At 45.9% G+C, this 19,236-nt stretch overlaps 1 long non-coding RNA gene across 1 annotated transcript in view; it reads left to right on the top strand.

The window, feature by feature from the left end:
• Window positions 1-19,236, top strand: part of LOC106144237 — a 49,911-nt gene that overhangs the window by 29,759 nt on the left and 916 nt on the right. Inside the window, exon 3 of the long non-coding RNA XR_001229311.2 lies at window positions 12,785-12,905. This is a non-coding gene — a long non-coding RNA (uncharacterized LOC106144237). The remainder of the gene's footprint in view (window positions 1-12,784; window positions 12,906-19,236) is intronic.

Raw genomic sequence — 19,236 nt, 5'->3', positions numbered from 1 at the left:
GGAGAATGACTCAGATGCCTACTGTGTTTATTTGAGCATGTGCCGTCATGGGAAGCTGTCACTCACCAGGGTCATGGAGAGAGCAGCAGAAGCAGGCACATTGATCTTGATAGTTCTTGTGACAGTGGTGAAGCAATGGAAGAGCTAACCTGTTAAAAAAGAAAGGAAAAAAAAAACAAAGTTAGAGGAAATTCATTTTGTTTAAGAAATGCAGAAAATTGCTGGGTAGTGGTGGCACACACCTTTAATCCCAGCACTCAGGAGGCAGAGGTAGGTGGATCTGTGTGAGTTCGAGGCCAGCCTGATCTACAAGGAGAGTTCCAGGATAGTTAGGGCTATTACACAAGAAACCCTGTCTCAAAAAACCAAAACAGAAAAAAGAAGAAAGGAAGGAAAGGAGAGAGAGAGAGAGAGAGAGAGAGAGAGAGAGAGACAGAAAATTACAGACATTGATGAATGTTTTTATTAATAATATGTGTATTAACTATTATTATTCAATTTATAACCCAAATAGAAAATGTGTGTAACATTATTTCCTGAACATCCTACAATTAGATTTTAGGGAGTTTGTTTTGTTTTGAAACAGAGTCTTACTGTGTATGTAACCCTAGCCGGCCTGGACCTCACTATATAGATCAGGCTGGCCTTGAACTCACAAAGATCCACTTGCCTCTGCTTTCTGAGTGCTGGGATTAAAGGTGCATGCAACTAAATGTGGCCTAAGTGTTATTTTCTCAAAGCATACATACTATACTAAACTACATTTTAAATACAGATGCTCTCGTGCCCTGTTCTAAGTATTACAAACATTTTATGTGAAAAAAACTTGCTTTTCCTGTGTTTGTTTTATATATTAGTTGGGTGTTGCCTTGTGAATCTTATTAATGTAATTTTGTTCTTGGAATCCTTATCTTAGAATCTAATTCCCCAGGATATCGTGTTTCTTATAGCATTGCTCTCTAATTGGTGGGTGGAATTGTAGTTAACTTGAAAGGCTCCGTGAGCTTATAAAATTTACACACACATTTGTAAGACAATATTATCTCACTTAATGAGAAATAACACTCTTCAGGGTACATTGCCTGCTGGGAAAATGGAGTTGCAGGATTAAATTGAGCCTCTCCTTGAAATAACGGGAAAGCTGGAAGAAGTTATGAAAAATAATACTTAAGGCACTGGGTGTCAGCTGGGATAGAACCCTGATCGCCAAGAAGTAGGAAGCCAGCAAGGAGGGCCCCCGAGCTGATGGTCCTGGCTGTTGTCTAGAAAAAGGTTCCATTCTAGTGTCTGAAAGGAGAGAATCCCAGAGAACAGAAGCTCAGCTTGTCCCTTCATTGAGGACACAGAGAGGATGTCCCTTTAAGAAAATCAAGGCAGCTAGCATCTGCATGATGGAGTATCTGAGGGGAAAGTGTGCATATCTCAGAGGGCCTTCCTGCATCATTCAAGACAGTATAATCAGTGCATGTATGGAAAAACTACCTAAAGCCGAGAGAGGGGCCGCCTGGAAGAATTAAAGGAATCACGTGTGGCTACTACACAGGCAGGAAGAGGACAGAATTGTCAGAATAGTAAAACGTCTTGCCTTAGTGGTGAGGATAAAATGAATCCCAGACTAAACATAACTCCAGTTCTCTCTAACAGAGATTAAAGGCAAAACCCAGAAAGGTCAACTAAAATAACTGTCCCACAAAGAATATAAGAATATATATCTGGGCCAGTGAGGTGACGCCAACAGTAAAGTAGCCTGCAGACCAGCCGCACAGCCTGAACTTAGCCTTTGAGACCCACATGGTAGAAGGAGAGAACCAAGTCCCCAGTTTGTCCTCTGGCTACCATACACATGCATACATACGTACATGCATACATACATACATACATGCATACATACATACATGTGATTTAAGTTTTCAGTAAACAAACATAAAAACAATGAATAGACAACAAAATAAAACCTGTGGCATTCCATCCAAAATTACAAAGTCTAAAAAGAAATAGGAACATGTCATATGCTGAAGAAAGCCCACTGAAATTAACCCATTAGTTTTATAAATGTTATAACTTGTAGAAAGAGACATTGAAAACAACAATCAGAACACTGACTGCTCTTGCAGGGGATCAGGTTCGATTCCTAGCACCCTGTGGTGGCCCACATCTTTTTGTGGCTGCAGTTCCAGGTTATCCGATGCTCATCCAGATTCCACAGGCACCAGGCACATACGTGATGCACAAACTTACACTGAAGCAGAACACTGGTAGATATAAACTTTTTTTTATGTTACACGAATGTGGACTCTCAGCAGATCTTGCCATATTGCGCCGTAATTTTTAACCATGTTTGCCATGAGTGACTGAAAACTTGGGGAAAGAAACTTCAAGCGAGGAAAGACCACTATGGGTTAAATCAACCAGGGCGGTGGGGAAACTGGATGCTAATGAGAAAGTAGCCAGAGCTGTGGAACACCAGCGAAGAGTCTGAGAGAGATGGCTCAGTGCGGAGGGACTGACCGCATAAGTGTGAGTGTCTGAGTTCAAATCACAAAAACTCATCTAAATCTGGACCCAGAACTTCTGTTCTCTAGGTGCTCTGTCAGTGAGATGGAGAGTGGGCCTTCTCCAGAAGCCAGCTGTCCTGTCTTACACAGTGTCCTGTGCACAGGGTCTTGACTTACGCAGTGCTGAACAGCAGTGTCTCAAAGGGGTGGAAGGTGAGGACCAATGCCCGAGGTTGTCCACTGGCATGCATATGTGCTCTGTTACATACATACCCCCATACACACACACACACACACACACACACATACACACCACCCATGTACACACAATACAAATGTGTTTAGAGTAGCAGTTTCATCAATGGACATAATAATCTTGTGTTTGTAGGACAAAATAAAAGTCTCAGTAAAATGAAGGCAGAAGAGCCAGAGGGAAAATAGGCAAATCCACAAACAGAGTCAGAAAGTCTTTATCCCCTCTCAGAACAAATAGACTAAAGCCAATGAAGATGTAGAAGGCTAGAATATTCTACAATAGGCGCTTGACCTAATTGGCATCTCAAAGATGCTCCACCCAGCAGCAGCAGCAGAGCGCAAATTCCTTGCAAATGTGCGTAGAACGTGTGCCAAGATTGGCAACGTTCTGAGCCACAGAACTGGTCTCAATAAATTATAAAGGATTCAGATCACACCAAGTTTGTTCAGTAACCACAATGGAATTAAATGAGAAGTCAAGACTGAAAGCTATCTGGGCAATCTCCAAGTGTGTGGAAACCAAGCAGGCTCTGGTGATATAGCATGCACTCCCCAGTCATCTGCCCCGTAAGGACGTGTACTCTGGAACGAAAGGGAATTCTCAATGCAGAGATCATTTTTTGAAGTGTTTGTCTGATTTCTCTTTTGTTTATTTTGTTCTGGTTTTGTGAATAGGGTTTCTCTGTGAGGAGCAGGCTCTGTAGCCCAGAACTGCCAGACCCACCTGCCTGTGTGCTGGGATTAAAGGTGTGTGCCACCCCTCCCCCATCAATCAACCTTTAGTTTTATTTTTATGTTATATGGGGGTTTTGCCTGCATGGATCTCTTGTGTCACATTCTTGCCTGGTGCCTGTGGGGGCAAGAAGAAGGTGTAGGATCCCCTGGAACTGGAGTTACACATAGCTGTTGGCCACTATGTTATATTGGTGATCAAACCCTATTTTTCTGAAAGAGTCATGGGTGCTTTTAACCACTGAGCCATCTCTGCCCTCCCTTGTAGTGTTTTTAAGCAGCTTAGGTTACAAAGGGCTTGTTTCAGCTTATACTTCCATGTCACGGCGAATCATTGAGAGAAGGCAAGGCAAGAGCCAACACAGAGACCATGGAGGACCACTGCTTACTAACTCCCTCCCTCCCTCCCTCTGCTTTGCTCAGCTCTTTTTCTCACACATCCCAGACCAACCTACCTAGGTTGGGCTCTCCTGTATCAATAGTCAATTAGAATGCCTCACACATGCGGCCACCGGCTAACCAGATGTGAGCGATTCTTCAGTTGAGGCTTCCTCCTCCTGGGTGACTCTTCGTTTGTGTGAAGTTGACAACCAAGATGAGCTGTCATAAGTCCATCCCTTGTTAACGTCACACACACACGAATCACTTTTAAACCATAATTTTTCCTCTCTTGTTTATTGCTTGGAAATATTACAATATAAAGCATAGTGGAGCTTTAAATGTCCACAGTCCTTTAAAAATTCAAACACTTTAAGAGTTTGATGCAGCTTTAAAATATCCCAATATCTCTTTAACTGAGAGTCCATGTAAAATGAAAGACAAATTAAACACATTTTTACTCCAAACAAGGAAAACCAGGATATCAAAATAATCAGTTATGCAAAACCAAAATCCAATCATGTAGTTCCAAACGTGTAACTCTGTCTGCCGTGTGGGATTCACTCACGGTCTCAGGACTCCACAGGCCCTGGGCAGCTCTGCTTCTCTGGCTTTGTTGTCTGGAGCTTACACAGTTTATCTTCTAAGTCGGGCCAGCTCCACTCCACACCTCAGCCATGCTTGGTTCTCAGTGCCAGGTCCTGGCATCTCCAAATGGCAACAGCCTCCCCTGCAATGGGGGCTACACCTCCACCCATGGCCAGGGACACCAACCCTGGTTACAAGCTTCAGTTTTTCTCCGTGACCCCTTCAATCCTGGGATTTTTTCATTAAAACGTTCACTAGTAGTGGTAGTTAATAAATGCAAATCAGAATCACAGTGGATTCCCCTACATAACCATGAGACTAAGATTTTTATTATTATTATTTTGGTTTTTTGATAACAAGGCTTTTCTGTGTAGTTCTGGCTATCCTGGAATTTGATCTCACAGAGATCCACCTGACTCTTGCCTCCTGAGTACTGGGATTAAAGGCGTACATCGCCACAAACCCAGCGAGAATGTCTAAAATTTAAAAAGATTCATCGCATCAAATGCTAGTGAGGATGTGGCAACTGGAACTCCAGACTCTGCTGGTAGGAATTTATAGTAGTATAAGCAACCTGGAAGACAGTTGGTAGGTTCTTTTTTTTTTTTTTTTTTAAGATTAAGCGTGTAGACAAAGGGTGGGGTGTCACTCCGAGGTATTGTTATTGCCTGACCTTATGAGACTCTTAAGTTCAATCCCCAATATTGAAAAAAAAGCAAAGCAAAATAAAACTTAAATATACCTACTATATGACCACACCATTTCATTCATAATATTTACTTGAAAAAACGAATAGATGCCCATGCAAAGACCTGTGTATGAATAGTCAAAGCAACTCTTCGCTGTGCATGCTGGGTCTCAGACCTGGGGTCTTGAACATGCTAAGCAAGTGTTCTACCACTGCACTGAGTCCTCCACAACAGTTTGTTTATACAGCAGTACACCTTAGCTTTATATTCTGATATATGCAATTTATTACAGATTAAGTTTGCCAATAAACTGTTTTGATAATGCGGTTGCGTTTGCAAAAATTACAGGAAGCACTCAGGAGGCTAAGGCGGGAGGAGGATTAGGTTCAAGGTCAGCTTAGGCTACGTACAATGCATAACCCTGCTTCAAAAAAAGAAAAAGAAAGAAAGACAGAAAGAAAGAAACAAACAAACAAACAAACGAAAGAGACCCCATTGTTAGAGGAACAATCTAGTAAGCCTAACATTCAAATAATTAAAATTCTGAATAGGCAGTTGAAACCAAACAGGGAGAGGTAAAATTGTGAAGAAATAATCCTCCCCAGAATGGAAAGAGTTTCTAATCAAAGGGGTGACTAAGATGACACTAAGGACAAAAGAACACTGCTCAGAGAGAATGCTAAAACTCGTACAGGAGAATGAACAATCATTTGTGCATAGCTGACCCAGAATCACGGTCACATGGGCCTTCTCAGCAGTGACGAGGAGGTTAGACTACAGGAGAGCATTGTCCCCACACCCTGAACGAAAATCTTAGCGATATCTCTATGTCCAGCCAAGCTATCTCTCAGTGTGCTAATCATGAATGCAAGCCTCATGGCCTTCAGGGTGCTGCTAGGGGAGCACTGGGGTCACCTAGGGTCATCATGGGCGTGTCCAGTACAATACGGGTCAAGGAAATGGAAACCCAGACAGCAGAAAGTCTCCATTGATTGTGGAACAGGAAGCGCCCGCTGTGGGGTTTGTTTTCATAACCCTCCGGGATGATGATGCCAGAAGGATGGCACCAGAGAAAATTAATCTTTTTTTTTTTAATGCATTAAGAGATGAGTTAGAGTCCTGGAAGGATGACTCGGGGAGCCCGGGATTCAGGTAAACAGCATGTTAATGTTTAACATTAAAGCAAAGCAGGCGCTTCATCCAAGAGCCGAGGAAGCAGAGATAAGAGGAACTGAGCTCTCTGGCCAGCCAGGTCATCGTGCTGCAGGTGTGGAGAGAGACCCCATCTCCCAAAACAGCGGGGAGAGAGCGTGAGGAAGAAACCTGAAGGGGGCATCTCTGCAGGCTCGTAGGATACACACAGAGCTCAGTGTTCGGGCAAACAGACCGTAGTCCTTTCAGAAACCAAGATGGAAAGATGGCCTTGCTGTGCATAGTTACAAAATCCTAACCCAGCCTGACCTAACGTAGTTCTGTAGTTAGGGACCCAAGGAGACAGATGTGGGGATGTTGAGCTCTCAGTCCTCCATATCTACATCAGAAAGCCAGTGGGTAAAGAAAGCCTGAGTCTGCAAGGCCAAGTAAACAGAGGAAGAGGAAGGTGTCTTAGCATTTCTATTGCTGTGAAGAGACACCTTGACCATGGCAACTTTTATAAAGGAAAAGCATTTTATTGCAACTGGTTTACAATTTCTGGGATTTAGTCCATTATGACAGTGTTGGGAAGCAGGGCAGCATCAAGGCAGACATGGTGCAGGAGGAGCCAAGAGTTCTACATCTGGATCAGCGGGAAGAGAGAGTGAGCCCTGGGCCTGGCTTGAGCTTCTGCAACCTCAAAGCCCACCCCAGTGACACACTTCCTCCATTAAGGCTACACCTACTCCAACAAGACCACCTGTCCTAATACTTTCAAGTAATGCCTCACCCTTCAAGCCTATGGGAGGCATTTTTATGCCCACATACCAGAGAAAGGAACAGCCAAGAGTTAATGCTGTCTTCCTCGTGGGAGCAGCAGTGCTGTTGGGGTAGGCAGCTTGTCGTTTTTTATAAGCCTTCTGGGATGATGTAACCTCTTAAGCCAAATGCATGATTCATTTTGGCAAAAATTAAATCAGAAAGAACAAGGGTTGACCGTCTGGTCCCCTTACTATTTCTTCTCTTCTCCTTGATTAATGCTAAGGATTGAACCCTGGTCCTCGTGCATAAGTAAGAGCTGTGCCATTCAGCTACACTCCTAGCCCCTCTCCTTATTTTTAATACTTGTATATGTGAGCAAAAAAGGGAGTCACAATTTGTGGCTGAGTTAAATAGAGTTGGTCTTCAAGTTTCCCTATCTTCCACCTCTGGCATCCACCCAGAGAAAGATGGTCCCATAATGATGTCCCCAGCAGTATTCTTCGTGGATATCAAGGAAGCCAGTTGAAGTTGGGAGGAATGGGACAGATAGTATCATGGTTAAAGGCTCTTGCCACCAAGCCTGATAACCCAAGTTTGATGCCCAAACCCATGTAGTAGAAGGAGAGAATTGATTACTGCAAGTTGTTCTCTGTCTTCTACATGTGTGCTATAGCATACTACATACATGCATGCATATGTGTGTGTGTGTGTGTGTGTGTGTGTGTATTCATGGATGCTGTTGTTTATTCCACAGATAATAATAAAACAACCAAGTGAGTAGTAGTCTGTGCCGGTCACCTGCCTGGAGTCTTTTCTTACTTTATCTCCATAGTGTAGACATTGTCACACTGTGTTTACTTAATGACTAACGAAAGCTCAGTGAGCTAACTGCCCAAGAGCCATGCCTCTCTGTGAAGCAGAGGCCCTTCCCACTAGTCCTGACCTGGTTCCCATAGCTACTGCCCCTTCAGATAGACTGCTGACCCATCTAGAGACAAGGTCCTCACAGATCCTTCTCATTGGTACAAGGAGCGCGGCACAACTGCACTGAGCATCGCTGCATATCTCTCTCTGCATCTATAGAGGGATGGAGGAAAGACAGTCATCCTCCAACTACTGCAGGGCTGCCGAGGAGTTCAGGAATGGCGGTGGCGGTGACATGGGGAAAACGACAAGGACCTCTATAGAAACCCAGGGGGACATGGGACGAGACACACGAAAATGGCTCAGTGCGCATAACTAGTGATCTCTGTGTTTCTCTGGGGGAATAGACCTAACAGAGCATTCGCTGAAGATGGACCAGCTAGCTAGTCAATGCCTTGCCTTAGAATTCTCTTCCTTGAATTTTGCTAACCCTCTAGAGCAGTGGTTCTCAACCTTCCTGATGCTTCTACCCTTTAATACAGTTCCTGTTGCAGTGAACCACCCCCAACCATAAAATTATTTTGTTGCTACGTCATAACTAATTCTGCTACTGTTATGAATCGTAATATAAACATCTGATATGCAGGATATCGGCTATGGCACCCCCCCACACCCTAAAGGGGTCATGACCCACAGATCGAGAACCACTGCTCTAGAATTAGTTAGCAAATCGACATTCCGGGTATGACTATAATTCCTTCAGCTTCCCAAAGATTTTGGGTGCAGTCAAACCCGAACCCTCGAGTATATTAGGTCAGCACTTTGCTGCTAAGTCACACCCCGGCCCAGAAGATTTTAACTGACTGTGTAGGTAATTCTTCAGTGAGGCCGTGCAAGTAAGAACTCTTCACCGATTACTCAAATCGGTATAAATAATCCACGCCTGGTCTTAGAAGAGTGGCGGGAAGATCTGGGTACTTATTCTATTCGTACCACTTTAGAAATGCTTGTGTTTTACAGTCAGAAGGTATTGTGACTCCCTGCAGTGCCTTGTTCCAAAAGACGATCTTTGCAAAGGTTCTGGTCCGACTATAAGCCAACACCATTCTTTTTGTGTTTGGGGAGGGGGTTGTTCTGTTTGGGGGTGGGGGTGTTTTTTGTTGGGTTTTGTTTTGTTTTTTTTTTTTTGCCAAGGTTTCTCTATGTAGTCCTGTCTTTCCTAGAGCTCACTACATAGCCCAGGCTGGCCTCGAACTCACAGAGATCCGCCTGCCTCTGTCTCTTGAGTGCCAGGATTAAAAATGTGTGTCACCATGACTGGCTGCTAACACCAGTCTTAAGCAGACATTAACTTTATGTATATATTTTGTCTGCATGTATGACTATACCCTGTGCTCATGGAGGCCAGAAAGAGAGTATCAGATCCTCTGGAACTAGAGGTCTAGACAGATGTGATTCACCAGGCTTGGCGGCAAGCACCACTGAGCCATCCTGCCAGCCCTAATGTACATTTCTAAACATTGTTGACAGAAAGTGAGGTTTCTCATAGTCAGAAAAGATTTGGGAGATTAGCTATAGTTAAAATCAGGGTTGCCGGGTGGTAGTGGTGCACACCTTTAATCCCAGCACTCAGAAGGCAGAGGCAGGTGGATCTCTGTGAATGTGAATTCGAGGCCAGCCTACACTACAAAGCTAGTTCCAGGACAGGCTCCAAAGCTACAGAGAAACCTTGTCTCGGAAAAGGAAAAAAAAAACAAAAGGCTTTTTTCAGTCTTTGCACAAGAATCCATTAAAGTGGCATGGCAGGAACTTTGATTTAGCGGCTCCTTGGCTATTTTCGGCAGGAGCACAGAGTTAGCACAGAGCCCCACTGACCCCAGGCCTGCGGCAAGCAGTCCATTCCCAGGGCTCTCCTTTTTTTTTCTCTCTCTCTCTTTCTTCTGTAGCGCTTTGCAGAGTCTGGTCTGGGAGCCACACTCTGCACTTGGTGCGAGTGTTCACGGTCTTGGTAACATAACTATACGTTGTGCTTCCTCAGCAGGAAGAGTGGACACGGCTGTTTATCCACAGGTCTGAGAATCTTTCTCTCTGCAGATCCTGTGGTTTCTGGTCTGCTGTCCCTTGTCCCAAATAAGCAGTCTCAATTCTCAGAAGTGATTGCTGCATCCTTGGAAAGGAATGTGGGACTCTTGGCATTGCACCCATGTCTCTCCCACTTCAACGAAATAAGCTGAAAAATGGAAGAAAGACAGCTCTCACTTCCTGTCGCTTAATAGCTTGGCTAGGTTTTTGTCCCAGGATTATGACAGAATTAGAATGACCAGAAGACATGTGGCCACCCATATCTCTGGGTCTAGGAACCATAGGCTCCTATTCTGCCTTGAAGGTCTTGGTCCTCCACCATCTGAGAGTGCATGGAGAATAAGCCACACCCCTTATAGAAACAGTCTTTAACAAGCAGGAGGTGATGGGAGATTCTCCTATTTACCTTAGACACTGTGATTGGTAACTTTATCACATGGTCCCAAATACACTTCCTTTATAGGGTCTTCTTAAATTTTGTCCCCTCAAGTGACTCTGAGCTTTGCCAGCTGTTAGTAAGGAGAGTGGCAGTCTTGGGAACAACTGCCATCGCGTCTCCAGGGGTACCTCCCTGCAAGGGATGCCTTTGACCCAGAGATGGAGCAGTAACACTGTGGCCAGCATGATCAAGCTCCGTCTCCAAGTCTGGAGCCCACAGATGATAGAGGCACCTTGGAATACTTTCTTTCTACAAGGACCACAGAGCGCCCATTGCAATGCGCCTTATAGGGAAGTTATTATTGAATCCTTGGCACATCGTTACTCCGACACCTGCAGGTGTACATGTATGAATGGCTTGTGCTGGCTGTCCCAGCACAAACAGCAAGCATAGCTTCCCTCCCACAGCCTGCTGTCGGTAGAGAAGCACAGTAGTAACCAGGGAAACGTCAGCTCCATGCTAGGAGCCTGCCTCTTAAGCAGGTAAGATGAACAATACAGCAGGTCCCCAGTCACTAAATCAGGTATCCGAGCTTACCCTCAGTTTACCATCTGAGAGCCAAAATGGGATGGCCCATTGGTGTGTGATAAATTGAACCCCAATTTCGCTAAGACGTCTGTCACCATGAGACACTTGCATTACTGTGTGGGTGACAAGTGTCCTGGACCAGCTAGCACCACACTGTTGCTCCTTCTCCTTGTTCTGCCTCAGTCTCCCCACTGCCACACTCCAGGGCCAGCAGGGCAGGGAGTGGTCAGTGAGGACTGGGGGGTGGCATTATTGGCTCCCCACCTGGGCAGCAGCAGATCAAGGGGAGATAGCATTTGAGGTGTTAAACCCTTCTGAGCTGAAGGGGAAACAGAGGAACTGTGGGCACCACGTAAAACTTGCTTTTCCAAGTCATGGTATGTGTCTGTGTCCCCTGGAGTCTTGGGGTCCCAGGTGCCCACCCAGTCTATGGCTTTGAATTTCCACCAGGCTCCTAGAGCTCTGGCTGAGAAGAGTTTCTAAATGGGGGGTCAGGAGTAAGAGAGGGGAGCAGGGAGTGGGAACTCCATTCCAGCTTCTGTAGCTCTCTGCAAAGAGCTGATGAGAGATGGGAAGAGGCAGGCAGGTGAGTGCTAACCCATCACTGCGTTGTCTCATGAAGAGTGTCTGGGGACAGGGATAGGTAAGATGGCCTCTGAGGAGCCAGGAACCAGATGTTGCCTCTGCCTGTGATGCAGTTGGAAGACGTGTGCCTGTTATATCATAATGAGAATTCCCAAACCCTCTGATGGGCAGCACAGATCAGATCGTGGGAGCAGTGTGTGAATGGGGTACCTGCCTTCTCTCTTAGTATGCCAAGGCCTTTTGCTGAAGGGGACAAAATGACAGTGCTGAAGGTCTCAGCTCAGCAAAGCAGGAAAGAACCGCATTCCTCCCCTAGCCAGCCATCCCCTAGAGCACTTACCTTTGTAGCTTGCTATACTCTCACCTCCCTAGGCCTGGTGGCCCTTGGCCTGTAACCTGAGGACTTGGGAGATAAGTCCCAGGAAGATCAGGAGTTCAAGGTCAGCCTGGGCTACCTGAGACCCTATTTGAAAAAAAAAAAATAGGCCCTACCAACCCCACCCCCAAACAAATAAAAAAGACTATAAAGTGAGGAGAAAGCAGGATCTACTTCAGAAGGTGCTGGAAGCTGGATGAAGCTGGCTGTCCTCAGTGTGAAATACAAGTGCCGCTCCAAGGGGATGACACAGAAACATGGAACATGACCAGCCACGTCCAAAGGTTGTGTGGAGCGTATTACCTGTGCAACCTTGGACATGTAGTTTCCTCTCTCTAGATCTCACTGCCCATGTCATGGAAATAATAAAAATGCCTCTTGCGGAGGTGACTGAGAGAACAGAATGGGGAACACACTCGGCTGTGTGCCCAGGGCAAAGCGTCAAACAGGAGTCCCTGTTGGAAGGGAAGCCAGTTCACCAGGTGTCTGGAGGGTGGGGTTTGTACTGCACCCACAGGCTTTAGCTTTGACAAAAGTCCTTGATGGTTGGTGAGGAGGCATTGATCTCAAGTTCAGTATGCAAATCTGACTTAGAAAAAGAAGCTTTGAGACTCAATGGTGGTTGCTCCGTCCTGTGGGACCACACGGGAGGGTAAATGGGCTACATTTTGGAGGAGGTGTCCTGTGCTTTCTGTATTTGGTTTCCTTGCAGAGTGAAGGCAGGGGCCAAGCTGACGGGCCTGCCTGTGTCCACAACCTGATGTTCTGCGGGGCTGTCATGAACTGTGTATGTTGGTGTATGTCTTCAAGTGAACAGCGCCGTGATTAATCACTTTGTGGACTTGGCTCATGAGCGATGCTTTGTTTTCTCTTCCAGATGAGCACGATGCCAGGACTGCCCACCCGGCCCTGCTTTTACGATATAGACCTTGACACAGAATCCGAGCAAGTGAAAGGCTTGTTCTGATGGAATGACACACCCACAGGACCCGAGCCAGGTGGGTTGCTGTGACTTGGGTCTTGCTGTCAACTCAAACGCTTTCTTGTGTTGTGTTTTTCATGTTTATTATACGCGTGATCAAGTAAGTTACTTGTTTCCTAGGTCACCACAAATTCATACCTAAAAGCTGCCTGTGACTTGGATCCCCTCTCAAAAGTAGACATGTCCCCAGTGTACCTGGGCTTGAGTCTAGTAGAAGTTAGATCGTGCCATCTCTGGTTATGAACTTGATTGAAGTACTTCTTGTCCTAAGAATGGCCAGTGTCTACTGTCATTTACGACTAATATCCTCCCTTACTACCACACATCTTGGTACAGAGTTCCAGCTGTGTTAAGGAAATCTTGGGTTTATTTCTCAGGGATGCCATACCCAAGTACCACGGACTGCGTGGGTTATAATAGACCTGTGAACTTCTGTCCTACAGGCTGGAAGTTCAGGGTCAGGGTGTCAACTGAGCAGGTGTCCTGCTCCCTCTGAGGGATGCCATGGCACCTTCCATTACCATGTCATTGTGTCCCTACTACCTCTGCCTCTTCGGTTTTCTGTACCTTCTCTTTCTGTGCTTCTGGCCTTCTGGGTTCTCTTTTTCTCCCAATCACACCCCCCCCCTTTTTTTTTCTTCTTTTTTAGTTTATATGTGCATGTGTTGGTGGTGATTTTGGGTTATTTTTGGTTTTTGAGATGAGAACTCACTAAATAGCCCAGGCTGGCTTGAACTCTCCTGCCTCTCCCTCCCAAGTGCTAGGCTAGTACTTTGTCCTCTTTTCCTAAGGACCCCAGGCAATCAGAGTCAGGCTCAGATTAAAAACATTATCTTAACGTGATTATTCTGCCAAAAACCCTGCTTCCAAATGCAGTCACGGGGTCACTGTCACAGGTGTCCAGGGGCAGGATTCCTACATACCTTTGGGAGAACACAATTCAACTCTTGACTATGGTTGGGATCTTCTCCCTCTGGAAAGCCACATACAATGGATAACAGGTCTTCCTTGAGACACAGGATATTAGAAACCTTTCTGGACTCTGACCCTTCAGTTTAAGAGAGTAGAGCTTTTTAGGCCTCTCAGGGCTGGGGGATATGGGCCTTATTGCTGTACATCCCTCAGTGGTGAAACAATACCTTCTGGCTTCTGGCTTGGCTGCCCCTCTAAAGAAAATGATCATACTTCCGACATTCCTGCCGAGAACTCCCAGGCAGAAGTCGTAAAGGTTTTGGGGTTTCCCTTTACGTCCATATATCAATGTGTTCTCACCATTTTCCCAGGGTTCCCCAAACTTTCTCTCAACTCTCTTCTTTAGCCTAGAACCCATCCTTCTTGGCATAACACCATGTTCTGGGCCTTTGGGTGGACTCGTTTGACCCAAATATCCTTCAACACCTCTGAGTTAGGACCCTACACGGGATGCAGAATTCCCAACTCTTTGGAGTTCAGCACTAATATCTAACCATTTTATGGGTTTGGGGGCGCTGATGTCTGGGGGTGAACTCGTGCTTGTGGAAATGAAAGGACAACCTCAGGAGTTCTGCTTGGGAGCTAGCCAGAGTGTTGCTGTTGTTGTTCATTTTAGATTGGCTTTGCCACCAGCCAGAAGCCTGCCAAGTAAACTATCCTGGGTGGCCAGAGAATCCCAAGAATCCTCCTGCCTCTGCCTCTTCAACCCTGGGATTACAAACACATACCCCTATACCTAGAAATTCCTGTGTGTAGGCTTTGAGGATCGATCTCAGGCACCCATGTTTGCAAAGCCCCCTTTGGTGTTTTGAGAGGTGCCTCATTTGGTTTTGATTTTGGTTTTCTTTCCTATAAATTTTTTTAATTGAATGATTATGACCTGGGCTCTGGTGAGAAGAGTAAGGAGCCTCTTAAATGGACTCATACTGAGCTGAGGTGTGGTGTAGCTGGCTCCATGCTATAGGTGGTACTTTGGTGCCTGTGTGTGTTTGTCGCTGAGAAGTGGGAATTGTCAACCATGGCTGCATGTTTTATCTTCTTCATCCTGAGCAAAGAACACTCTCCGCCCCCCAGGATGACATCAGATGAATGGTTTAACAAAGGAACCCATGGGCTTGACCTTTGGCAACAGTGCTATTTCAGTCTTCTGTTGTGTTGTGCTCTGTGTTGGAGTTCCCAGCTAGACCTTGGGAAAATAACGGTATTGTTCCTTTTAAACCAAAAGTTGAACCTTGTCCTAATTTCTTTCATGTCGAGAACCCTATATGGTACATATGTCATTTGAGTCTCACCTTTGATGTATAATATTTTTTCCTGACTGTTGGTCAGTTTTTATTTGTTTTCAAAGTAGATCATATGAGCCCAATGCCACAATAATAATAATAATAAATTAAGACTGAGGTAATGCCAGGGATGTGCTGCCCTTGGCTATACCAATGCATACACTTAAATAAATTTCTTGTGGCTTAGCCTAGATGTTCCCTGGAAAGCCCCTCCTTCAGATTTTATCTGAAGATGAGGTAATCCGGGAATGGTGGCTCTAGATTAATCCCAACATTTTGGAAGTAGGGGCAGAAGGATCAGGATTTCAAGGTCATCTTGACTACGTAGTGAGTCCCGGGTAACCCTGGGCTGAACAAGAGCTTATCAGAAACTAACGTGTAAGGAATTGGAGGAATGGCTCGCTATTTAAGAGCATTGCTGCTCTTGCAGAGGACCCACGTTTGGTTCCCAGCACCTGTACTGGAGGGGCTCACAACTACTTGTAACTCTAGCTCCAGGGAGATCTGCTTATCTCTCTGTGGACAAACTGGGATGGACAGACGGACACACAAGTACACACACACACACATACACACACACACACGCACTCATGCACACGCACTCATGCACATGTGCTGAATTTTAAAATGCGTAATTAAAATGGAACAGGGGTCTGTGGTAATGACCTTCTAACATGCCAGATACTCTGCTCAGCACCTCTCAATGGCGGGCCCCACATCTACAGCAGGGTTGTCCTAGTATAAACTACAGAGGCTTCAGGAAGATCGGTCCTCTGCACGTGGCCACAGAGAGGAAGTGTCTGAGGGCAGTGTGCATCCCCACTGCACAGGGCTTCTGTCATCGTAGCTAGTGTGTGTCGTTTTGCCACACCAGTCGACGAGCACAGAGAGGTCCAGCCAGTGAGGTACGATGTTTTAGGGCTGTCACCACACAGACCCAAAGAGGTCAACACACTGCACAGCTCATGGCTACAGAAGCCAAGATCCAACCCAGATAAGCCAGCTCACAGTGTGACCCAGTCCTGACACCCCATTCCCTACATCGACTTAGGCCCATTCCAGAAGATGGTATCTGCTGGTGAGTAAATGTGGGCTATTTTTAAATAGCAAAAGATAAGTGCTTGGGTATTCAACTCCGAGCTCGAAGTTTATCGAAACTGGGTGTAATAGGACCACAGCAATGGGACCATCTCTTACCTCACCCTCTACTTGAATGCATTGCTTCTCCTTTATCCAAGGCTGCTCTTTTGTGAAATGGCTTAATACCATTCTAGGCTCGCTGGGCAGTAGTTCAAACCCCATCTTTTGACCCTGCTGGAACAATTGAAAACAGATCTGGTGTCCTCAGATAAAAGCTTTCTACAAATAACCACTCCCTCTCTGTGGCTCCTGTGTCCTGCTCCTGTAAATATTGTCCCTGCTTCCCGTGCCTCTCCGCTGTGGCAGTCCAGGACCACTTCTCTCTATACCCACGGGTCTGTAGCTGTTGAGGATGCATGGGGAAAAAAAATTAAAAGCGTTTCACCTTGGACAAGGCTCCAGTATCGAGAATATTGTCGGCACACTTCATTGCCACGGATCGTTCTAGACTTTCAGCATCAGGGCAGCAGAGTCACCGTCCTTCAAGGAATACAGAGGGGACTTGCACCTGTGCCCCACCGGGGACGAAGATGAGCTAATGACTACCTTCCTTCCACCCCTTTCTCGCCTTTCCTGCCTCCCTCACTTTCCACCCAGGAAACATCGTGAGACTGAACATGAACGTGCCATTCCAAGAGTCACCAGGGCTTGAGCCCAGCCCCCTTTGTCGCAAGACTTCCCGGGAGTTCTCTTGCTATTGTTAACCTGAGGCATGACTCATTCTTCTGGATGTCACTAAATAGAAATCTTTCTAATAAGTTTTGGCCTCGTGAAATCCACCCTGTGTTTCAGTTGTCTGCTTCACCGGGTGTGTGTTGCAGGGGATGGGGTGGTGTGCTTCTCTCTCATCTACCGGCTTCTCGTTCTCAGCCTTTATTGTATTTCTAAATCTACAAACGCTCCACCAATAAAGTCTAGCAGACTTCCTGGAAGACCCAGGTACCCTCCCTCCAATCCTCTGAGCACTGTTTAGTACACGCTGGGGTCCACTCTGGTTCTGCTGTAAACACCAGTGTTTTGCCAGAAGTTTCTTTTCTAGAATTGCCCAAGCTCGTTTCTTCCCTAATATTAGAGGGCAGAAAATGCCCGAGATGCTTACTGATCAGATTACTCTTGTGTCAGCTGGCCGCATGCGTGACTTTCCGTGGGCAGACCTGTTCAACCCCAACTACCGCATCAAAGGGGACCCTAGAGGAGGACCTCAGCCCTATGATTTGAATTTGGGAATTTTATCTTTTGCTCCACCACTGCAGTGAGCACACACTTTTTCTTTCCCCCTCTTGCAGGCGGGTATCCAAGATAATAGCAGCCCTGGCTATTTCCTCCTTTCTGCCATCTGATGACTGTGAAGAGTCTTCCTTATGTAGCTTAGGCACCAACTGTGACCTTCTTAATTCCCCCCAAAGGGAGCTTGGGGGTACAGCACACTTACTGAAATAGACTATTTCACATACGAGTTTTGGAGTGGGGATGTGGATCAATGGTAGAACATTTGCCTAGCATGAGCAAGACCCCAAGATCAATCTTCAGCATCAGGACGTGGGATGTTTTTCATATATTCATCTTCTAAACTATGTTCCCAGTGGATCACTTCCAAGGTTCTTCCTCCATTCAGAATAAATAATAATTCATTTTTACATCTTCACCTTAGCTGTTGCCCCCACCCTCGTTCCCATTTATAATTAGACTTTGCGTGTTTTTGCCAACCCTTCAGCTTCCCTTACACGTGGGACCATGTCAGATGTTCGCGGTGCATGCCTGTAATCCAAATCCTGGGGAAGCAGGCAGGTTGCAAGTTCAGGCTTGGGCTACACATTGATCACATCTCTCACAAAAAGAAAAATAAAATGTGGAACAGAGACTCTTCTCTGTACGCAAAGCCATAGGACACAAAGTCAGCGGCTAGCCAACCAGTGTCCATTTCTCACCTCAGCAACCAGGAAATTCTTACCACACCGAGGGCATCTATCTCCAGCCCACAGAGGTCCCCCTCCTCTGCCCAGCAGTGCCTCCCCTCCCCTGGACTCCCTGTCTCCCCAGTGAGGCTGCTGTGTCTCTGAGGAAAGAGCCAGCGGCTTTAGCAGACAGCCCTCCTCACATGCCATGTTTTCTTTCCATTCATGTTTGTGATGCTTGCTGTGTTTCTGGTTTCTGTTTACTCCCCTGACTTGGACTCTGATGTTGGGGGGTATTTGAAGTTTTGTCCTCCTCTCCATCACTGTCTTCTGTCTTTACACCACCCGGACATCTCCCCTGTCTCCAGACTGCTCAGTTATCTGTGGGAGGCAAAACTACCCGATTTCAGCAGAATGAACTCCTTTGGCCCACAAATAAATCCCTCCGTGTATAAACTCAGATGAAAGGCTACATACTGGCATTTACATTTTTCCTGGAGTGGGACCATGTTTCCTTCTGGGACTTAGATGTTTTGCTTAGTTATTGTTTTTCAAATATAGTCTCATCACGTTCTTTCTCTGAAAGACTACAAAGAGCTGGGCATGGGGTCCATGTCTAACCCCACCGTTTGAGAGGTGGAGGCCGATGATTGGAAGGCAGGCCTAGACTACATACTAACCTCAAGGCCAGCCTGGGTGAGAGAAAACTCTATCAAAAATAAATAAATACATTTTTTAAATGTTAGAGAATTCAAGATCTCCCAAAAATCATAGCAGTTCTTTTTTGAGAGAAGGCAAAGAATCCTCAAATGTCCTGGGTCTATTGCTCAGCTAAAGACTGTAACAGCCCCAGGATGCCACATATTATGCAGATCCAAAATCTGCAAGTTGTGGAAATTCTGGACTGTCTTGGGAAGTTCAGGGGTTACCGTGTAGTACGGCACTGACTCATAGTTATGGGGTGCTACGTCTGATTCTCCGTGTGCATATGTGTGGGGTCCGTGTTTATTAGGGGCACACTTATGTGCAAATATACGTGTGCATATGTGTGGGGTCC

Source organism: Microtus ochrogaster, linkage group LG9 (assembly GCF_000317375.1).
Source record: "Microtus ochrogaster isolate Prairie Vole_2 linkage group LG9, MicOch1.0, whole genome shotgun sequence".
Taxonomy (NCBI): Eukaryota; Metazoa; Chordata; class Mammalia; order Rodentia; family Cricetidae; genus Microtus; species Microtus ochrogaster.
Note: the sequence above shows the minus strand (reverse complement) of the source record. Positions and strands in the feature narration are given on the sequence as shown.